The sequence below is a fragment of the Prionailurus viverrinus genome, chromosome D1, assembly GCF_022837055.1.
Source record: "Prionailurus viverrinus isolate Anna chromosome D1, UM_Priviv_1.0, whole genome shotgun sequence".
Classification (NCBI taxonomy): Eukaryota; Metazoa; Chordata; class Mammalia; order Carnivora; family Felidae; genus Prionailurus; species Prionailurus viverrinus.
The window spans coordinates 103,232,439-103,240,439 of record NC_062570.1 but is presented as its reverse complement, the minus strand read 5'-3'; the positions used below and the strand labels follow the sequence as shown (position 1 = coordinate 103,240,439).

Sequence of the window (8,001 nt, the reverse complement as noted above, 5' to 3'; positions counted from 1 at the left end):
AAAAGTCTTTCATAGCAACTAGGTAACTGGTTACCTGGTAACTGCTAGATGTGGATTCTTAACGTGGTAAACATTTTCTTCTCTCTCTGAGCAGAGAATATCTGGGATATTCACCTAACATCTGACACTGAAGAAAGCAAAGTCCTTCAGTTCTGGAATCTCTGATTCCATTCTCCTCTTCAGGCCACCTACTTACATCGAGGCTATGGCCCCCTAAAATCTCACTGCTGTGACAGAGTTCATTCTTGTGGCCTTCACAGATCACCCTGAACTGGCGGTGCCCCTCTTCCTGATGTTTCTCATTTTCTATGTCGTCACCCTTCTGGGGAATGTGGGGATGATCATTCTGACCCAAGAGGGTGTCCAACTCCACACGCCCATGTACTTCTTCTTGAGCCACCTCGCCCTACTGGATGCCTGCGACACCTCGGTCATCACCCCTCAGATCCTGGCCACACTGGCCACAGGCAAGACGGTCATCTCCTATGACCAATGTGCTACCCACTTCTTTTTCTTCACCCTCTGTGCAGGCACAGGGTGTTTGATGGCCTATGGCCACTTTGTTGCTGTTAGCAACCCATTGTGCTATAACCTCACTATGACTCCAGGCAGCTGCTGGGGATTGTTGGCTGCAGCCTATGTCTGTGGGGTCTCAGGGGCCATCCTGCGTACCACATGCACCCTCACCTTCTCTTTCTGTGACTGTCTCTGTCTGTGACAGACTTCTTCTTCTGTGACCTCCCACCCCTGCTGAAGCTTGCCTGCCAAGCATGACACAAAGTGCCACTGTCATCCTCTTTTTTGCCAAGCTCATGCTCCTGGCCAATGTCCTGATCATCCCAGTCTCCTATAGGCTCATAATCAGAGCCATTTTAAGGGTGAAATCTGTTGGTGGACGAGCCAAGACCTTCTCCACCTGCACGTCCCACCTCACCACTGTTGTCCTCTTCTTCAGGACACTTGCCTTCGTGTACCAGAGAAATCACTCAGACTCATCCCCAGAGGAGGACAAGATCGTGTCTGTCTTTTACACCGTGGTCATCCTCATGCCGAACCCCTTGATCTACAGTCTGAGGAACAAAGATGTAAAAGCTGCACATTCAGAAAACTCATTGGTAAAATCCAGTTCCCAAAGAATGCAGCTTCAGGCGAGAGTGGTTCATCCTGACCCATTTTCTCCCCAGATCTTCATGCTCTGATAAGTATCAACACCATGCAGTGCCTGCCCTCAAGAATGGCAGCTTTCAGTAGCACTCAGGAAGTAGGCAAGAACTACCACCTTTTTTTTTTTAATTTAGTTTGGGAAAACCACAAGGTTGGTGAAATTTACTTAGATGACTCTCTCTACCTCTATTTTTTTGCCTTCTCCGTCTTTAGCCCACTCTCAAACTATCAGGGTTCTAGGGATACTCTCTGATATCACCGAGCAAAAAGCTGACACAGTCATAAGTGAACTGACTACCACATCCAAGCTGCCATCTTCAACTCAAGCACACTGAAGCTCCCCAGTTGCCCCCTCTTTATCCTGCCGTCTCTGTGCTCCCTGATACTGACGTTTACTCTCTGTGGTAGATTATAGCTGGGAATCATACTAACAGGAGGAGAGCCAGGAATTTTGCTCTTCTTTTATGGTATGGATAACCGACCAACTCATTATGAGGAAATTAATGAAAAGTACCGTGAACCCAGTGGAATTTCCCATTGGTACAGATTACAAGAGTAAAAGGAAGGGTGCTCCCTTTGACTACTCCCCCACTTATGTGTTCCCGAATGGTGCCTAGTATCTCCAGGACTCTACTCTCTGCCTTTCAAGTGGCAAATGTCTACATTCTGGATCTCCAATTCTTTTGTTTCTCCTCCTCCTAAACACAGCACCTGACTCATGACAGTCTCTGCTCTCAAAAAACTCACTCCCAGAGGCTGCAAAGTCAGCAATGGTAGACCTACAGCAAACGGTCTTAAATGGAATTACCTTGTCAGGTAATGTCTTACCCTCTTGGAACATCAGTTTCCTCTAACCAAAAAAAAAAAAAAAAAAAAAAAAAAGATTAATACTTCCTGTTTGAAAGAATTATTGAAAGAATGTTTAAAGAAGAGGATGAAAATCAATGTGGAGGTTTGGTTTAGTCAGAAGAGGCTGAGTTTGCTGTGGCAACAATCAAATCTGAAACTGGTCATAATACATTCCCCATGCAAATTGGGGCGTTCTGCTGTACGTAGTCACTCAGAGATTCTGGCTTAAAGAGGCCCCTCCATTTTATAGCTATACTGTCAAAAATGCAAACTATGCAGGGGATAAAAGACTACTACAGAATCATAATGGACCTTTTCTCCCACAGCCCACTGGTTAGAAGGAGTCACACAGTCCCGCCTCGCTAGACGGGAGCCGTTAAAGGTAAAAGTACAAATGGAATATGTGTGAAGCAATATTGACTCTGCCTCCCCTGTGGCTGTGATTATCAGCATTCCATAAAATCATAAGTAATCAGATTATTTCTTGATTGTTCAGATCATTTTCTACAAACCACCTCTCCCATATTTAGGGAAACAGGTCCACTCTTTCACTTGCCACCTGGCCAAGTGCCATTAGGATTTCCATGGGCTTTTCACCCACGCTCAATTCATCAGAGTACTTTGGGAATATTATTAGTGAAATGAGAAGGAGTCTAAAATACTCCTTTTATATATAAAAATATAAAATATTAACACTACTAACTGAAGCCAATATATATATTATATATACATATAATATATATAATATTATAATAATATATAATAATAAATATATTTATATATATAAATATATATATATATATTTATATATATAACAAAAAGACATGTAACTTGTGTTTTGTAGAAGGCCATGACTCCAGCCACATGAACTAGAGGGGTAGAGGACAGAGAAAGAGGAAAGATGAGAGAGGGAAAGAGAGCCCTAATCCCACTTGACCCATACATTTTTCAAGCACAACATACCCAAAATAGGAGTCTTGATCCCCCACCCCCAACACTTACTCCTCCCAAATCTTCTCTGGTACCACCTGGAGAACCCAGTTGTCCAGACAAAATAATTATAATCATCATCCTCATTTTCTTAGTCCTCTCATTCTCTCACATCCAACCCATCAGCAAATTCTAACAGTTCTAACCCAAAAAGAACCCCCATCTGGTTTAGGCGGGCCTCAGAGACCAGTGTGCCAGAGTAAATATCCAACATCCTGTGTCGGTGCTGTGGTTGGGGCAACACCTTTGTAGTCTTACTCTTTTTGTAGGCATCTTTTCTTTGTTTGAAATGACTTTACTTCTCCAGCTTTCCTGCTAATTCTCTGAGCTACCCATTATCATTTAAATAAACTCCTTTTCTAATTAAATCAGTCGATGTCTGTTGCTTACCACTAAGAAATCTTATTGATACAAAAATCAGCAGCAAGATTGTTATAGGCAAGAAACCATTGGAAAAATTGGAGGAATCAAGTCATATTCCTAGCTACATTGAGTCTATGGCCAAGAAACTATACCATAGATAGATATAGATATAGATAGATATAGATATAGATATATGTGTGTATATGTATATATATATATATATGGAATTGGGTCAGGTAATTATGGAGGCTGAAAAGTCTCACCATCTGCAGTCAGCAAGCTGGAGACCCAGGAAAGCTGATGGTATAAATTCCAGTCTGAGTCCAAGTTCAAAGATAGGAAGAAACCTACGCCTCAACTCAATGATGGTCAGGCAGGGAAAGGGAATTCTTCCTTGTTGAGCCTTTTGTTCTATTCAGGTCTTCCACAAATTGGATGAGACCTACCCATATTGAGGAGGAAAAGCTGCCTTATTCATCTGCCAATTCAAATGTTATCTCATCCAAAAACACTCTCACAGACACACCCAGAATAGCATTTAACTAAATCATCTGGGTACCCCATGGCCCAGTCAAGATGACACATAAAACTAATCATCACAGAATTGGCTATCTTGCCTGAGTCAGACTGAAACAGAGAGAATCTATCCAGTATTACGATATAGGGTGCAGACTAATACTCCCTTCTCCCATAGCTCAGAACAGTGAAACAATAGCAGATTTTGATCCTGTAATGTAATGTCTAGTAAAGGCAAAGCTTTGAGAACTATGAGGTCTCTGTCACATAATGTGTGATAGGTAAGGCGTGAGTAATTCAAGACTCTGTGGTGGGTGGTTGCTTCTAAAGGCACTGGATAGTTTAAGGAAATTGAATGGCATGACATTTCCTAAAGTCTTGATCAAAACACAGAATAAAAATTAGGCACTATAAATTATTATTCTTTTAAAAATATTTTACACTTTCAGCATTAGGGCTGCTAATGGGAAAAGTAGCCTAATATTTAAGCTGTGGGAGGCCAAATTATTCTGCCAGTTAAATTACTGCCCCTTGTCCAAAACCGAGTTTCGTATTCACCTAGGCTTAAAGCTGTGGCGCTTACTGAAAAAGAATGAGAAAGAGAGATACTGGAAAAACCTAGCAGCGCACCGGAATGGCAGTGCAAGGGAAACTCTGGGTCACTCTGAGTCCCTCCAGCCTCACCCCCCACTGAACCTCCCTTGCTGGCTCAGGCATCATCTCCTTCTCTGTTTAAGGGAGCTTCCTGCCTTGCATGAAGACCTAGTCACAGCCTTACTGCTACCTGCTACCCTGCAAGGCAAAGCTGATTCTCTTCCTGCCCCAATGCTACCAACCCTCATTCTCTCCAGATCTATTAACAGAGTTTTCTTAAGGTTAGATACAAATATGCCAAGATAGGTCAACTTCAAGTTGAAACCAAGAGAATTCTTACACATGAAATCATTTAAAAGGCTCTATAAAGTTATAACAGCAAATACGTTAAGTTTCTAAATGAAAGATTCAAGAACTTAGCTGTAAATTGAGCTAAATTCATTGGTAAGGGCCCTCATAGCAAGACCTTTTTGGAACCAGCAGAAAAGAGCAGCACATCATTATGGTTCTTTTTGTCATTTGCCTTACAGAATATCTACAACAGGCCATCTGCAAAGCCCAACACACAATAAAAAAAGGTAGTAGATATGAAAAAGGCAGTGACTGTGGCTCGAAGCTGAAAGAAAAATTCACACAGATGCATAATGATCCAGATGTTGGAATTAAAAGCCTTTATAATAACTGCCATAAATATGTTAAAGAATTTAGAAGAAACAGATTTAAGCATGAACATATGGGGAATTAAGGCAGAGGAACAAAAAAAAATCTAACAGAATACAAGTTCTAGAACTGAATAACAGTATCCGAAATGGAGCAGATTGGACACAGCAAAATAAAGAATCAATAAACACCAATACAAGTCAACAGAAATGGTCCAAACTGAAGCAGAGAGAGGAAAGAATATTTAAAACACAAAAGCCGAATGAGACATATTGGAAAATAGCAAATAGTCCAGCATACATGTAATTGGAGTAACACAAAAAGGCACAGAGAAAAGTGACAAGAGAAATGTTTGAATGCATGACATCTTTCAAAGGCTAAAAAAATACAATAAAATAAATAATAACCCAGAATTCTATACCTAGTGAAAATAGCATTCAACAGCAAACAACTATTCAATGAAATAGACATTTTCAGATAAATTAATAAAGCTGATGAGAAGCATTAGCAGCAGGCCTGAGCTGCATAAACATGATGTAAAATATAAATATGAACATAAAGAAATAACAAATCGGAATATTAAGATAAAAATGTGAAAGAAATAGTGCCAAATGAATGGGTGAGTCCATAGGAAGGAAAAAAGAACACCATAAAGGGTGAATATATGTGAACATAAAGGACCACTTTTTCAAAAATTTCAAGAAACTATTGACTGCTTAAAATAACAATGTATGTTACAGTTCATAACACAGACGAAAACAAAATAGATGACAGCAATAACACAAAGGTCAAAGGAAGGGAACAAATGGAATTACACTATTATAAGCTTTTTACATTGAAAGCAAAACAGTATAAAATTAACTTAAACTAGATTATAATAAATTAAGGGGCACCTACAGGCTCAGTCGGCTACGCATCCGACTCTTGGTTTTGGCTCAGGTCATGATCTCACGGCTTGTGAATTCAAGTCCCACATCAGGCTCTGGCCTGCCAGCATGGAGCCTGCTTGGGATTCCCTCTCTCTTTCCCTCTCTCTGCCTCTCCCCTGCTCATGTGAGCGCATGTGCTCTCTCAAAATAAATAAACTTTACAAAACAGGAGAGAGAGCCCCAGAAAGGGAAGGAAGGAAGGAAGGAAGGAAGGAAGGAAGGAAGGAAGGAAAGAAGGAGGGAGGGAGGGAGGGAGGAAGGGAAGAAGGACGGAATGAAGGAAGAAAGGAAGGAAGGAAGGAAGGAAGGAAGGAAGGAAGGCAGGAAGAAAGGAAGGAGGGAGGGAAGAAGGAAGGAAGGAAGGAAGGAAGGAAGGAAGAAAGGAAGGAGGGAGGGAAGAAGGAAGGAAGGAAGGAAGGAAGGAAGGAAGGAAGGAAGAAAGGAAGGAAGGAGGGAGGGAGGGGGGAGGGAGAGAGGGAAGAAGGAAGGAAGGAAGGAAGGAAGGAAGGAAGGAAGGAAAAGCACTTTCACAACTTCAAATTTCTCCCAGGGGAGCCTTTATTGCATCTGCTGTCCTGGCATCCTAGTCAATGTAGCATTTGTCTCAGAATTCGCACATTTTTAGATAATAGTTCAGTAGACTTCCAACCTATACTTCTTGCGTCTGCCATGCTAGGACCTAGTAGTGTGTGGAACACGCATACAGTGAACGGAGTTGTTGCCTTGACGCGTGTTTAAATCTGAAAGCAAAATCAGCCATTTCTCATGTCTTTCCCTTATTCTCTCTAGACTGAAATCTCTTGTCCACCGACATCACCCAAGGTGCCCAGTGCTTTAGAAAAAAAAAAAAAATCACTCAGGCACAAGGATCTAGGTTGGGTCATTTCTCTGGTTTAGGGTGGTCGTGAGGGAGACCTTGAACACTGCACCCCCCTGGCACCCACTGGTGTGCCACCCAGCTGTACGTGGCCCACGCCAGAGCGCATGAAGCCAACAGGTTTTCCATGGGTAGGCACTTAAGCATAAATGCACAGCGTGCGAAAACGGGGACTAAGAGACCATGCAGTGGAGCATATACAAATCTGAAAGCTTTCATTTCTGTGGTTTGGTCCATGTTTGCAGGGTAGAAGGCCACAGCAATATATTTTATTGTTTGGTATCACTTTTATATTTTGCAATAAGCACTTGCCATAGCAATAAAGGAAAAAAAACAAAACAAACAAACAAAAAAAACCAGAAGCATGTGTTGCTCAAGAAAGTTGATGATGAGCATGTATTTTGCACGAGATGTTTGTCAGCATTTATCCCCCGCTGTGGGAGTCATGGTGATGCCTCCAAGGACTTTGAAAAGTGGAAGACGCAAATCTGCTGAAGACACATCAACACGTGTTTTCAGAGACTGTGCCAGACGGAAATGACTGAAAATCATGGGTGTGTTTACACTGCACTCTCGGAAGCAAGACTTTCCGTTCCCATCAAAGGTCACTTCGCTCATTTATCTCATTCCCATTTTTTGTGTGCGTGCACACACGTACACCCAAAAAAATCAAAGCAACACTTGGTAACGTACTGGCGTCAAAAGAAAAGAACAATTTTACCCACAGTAAAATGATGACAGTTTCATATCGGTGGCATTAAATGCGTCAGACGGGAGATCATCTGTTATTTCTAATAAATTTTCCCATCCAACCTATCAGAATAAAGCTGTTGAAAGTTCATTCCGTCAGAGATGAAATATCTAACATTGTTGTGAACACTGTTGTAAATTCAGCAGAAAATATCAAACTGGCAGAAACAGTTCTGTTTGGGGATATAATGAAAATACAAATTTTAGTGTAGCACAGCATCACAATAAAAGCAATACTCTTACTGAATTATGGAACTTCCAGAACAAGAAATATATTTGGAATCAGTCATAATACATATAATCTATTAC

At 41.3% G+C, this 8,001-nt stretch overlaps 1 long non-coding RNA gene and 1 pseudogene across 1 annotated transcript; both read left to right on the top strand.

Annotated features, from left to right (window-relative positions):
• The first annotated feature begins 205 nt into the window (after nucleotides 1-205).
• LOC125177022 (olfactory receptor 9I1-like) lies at nucleotides 206-2,266 on the top strand (annotated as a pseudogene).
• A 2-nt stretch (nucleotides 2,267-2,268) lies between these two features.
• Nucleotides 2,269-5,549, top strand: LOC125177023 (uncharacterized). The gene is made up of 2 exons (XR_007156480.1): nucleotides 2,269-2,395; nucleotides 5,007-5,549. It is a non-coding gene; the product is annotated as an uncharacterized LOC125177023 (long non-coding RNA).
• The last annotated feature ends 2,452 nt before the right edge of the window (nucleotides 5,550-8,001 follow it).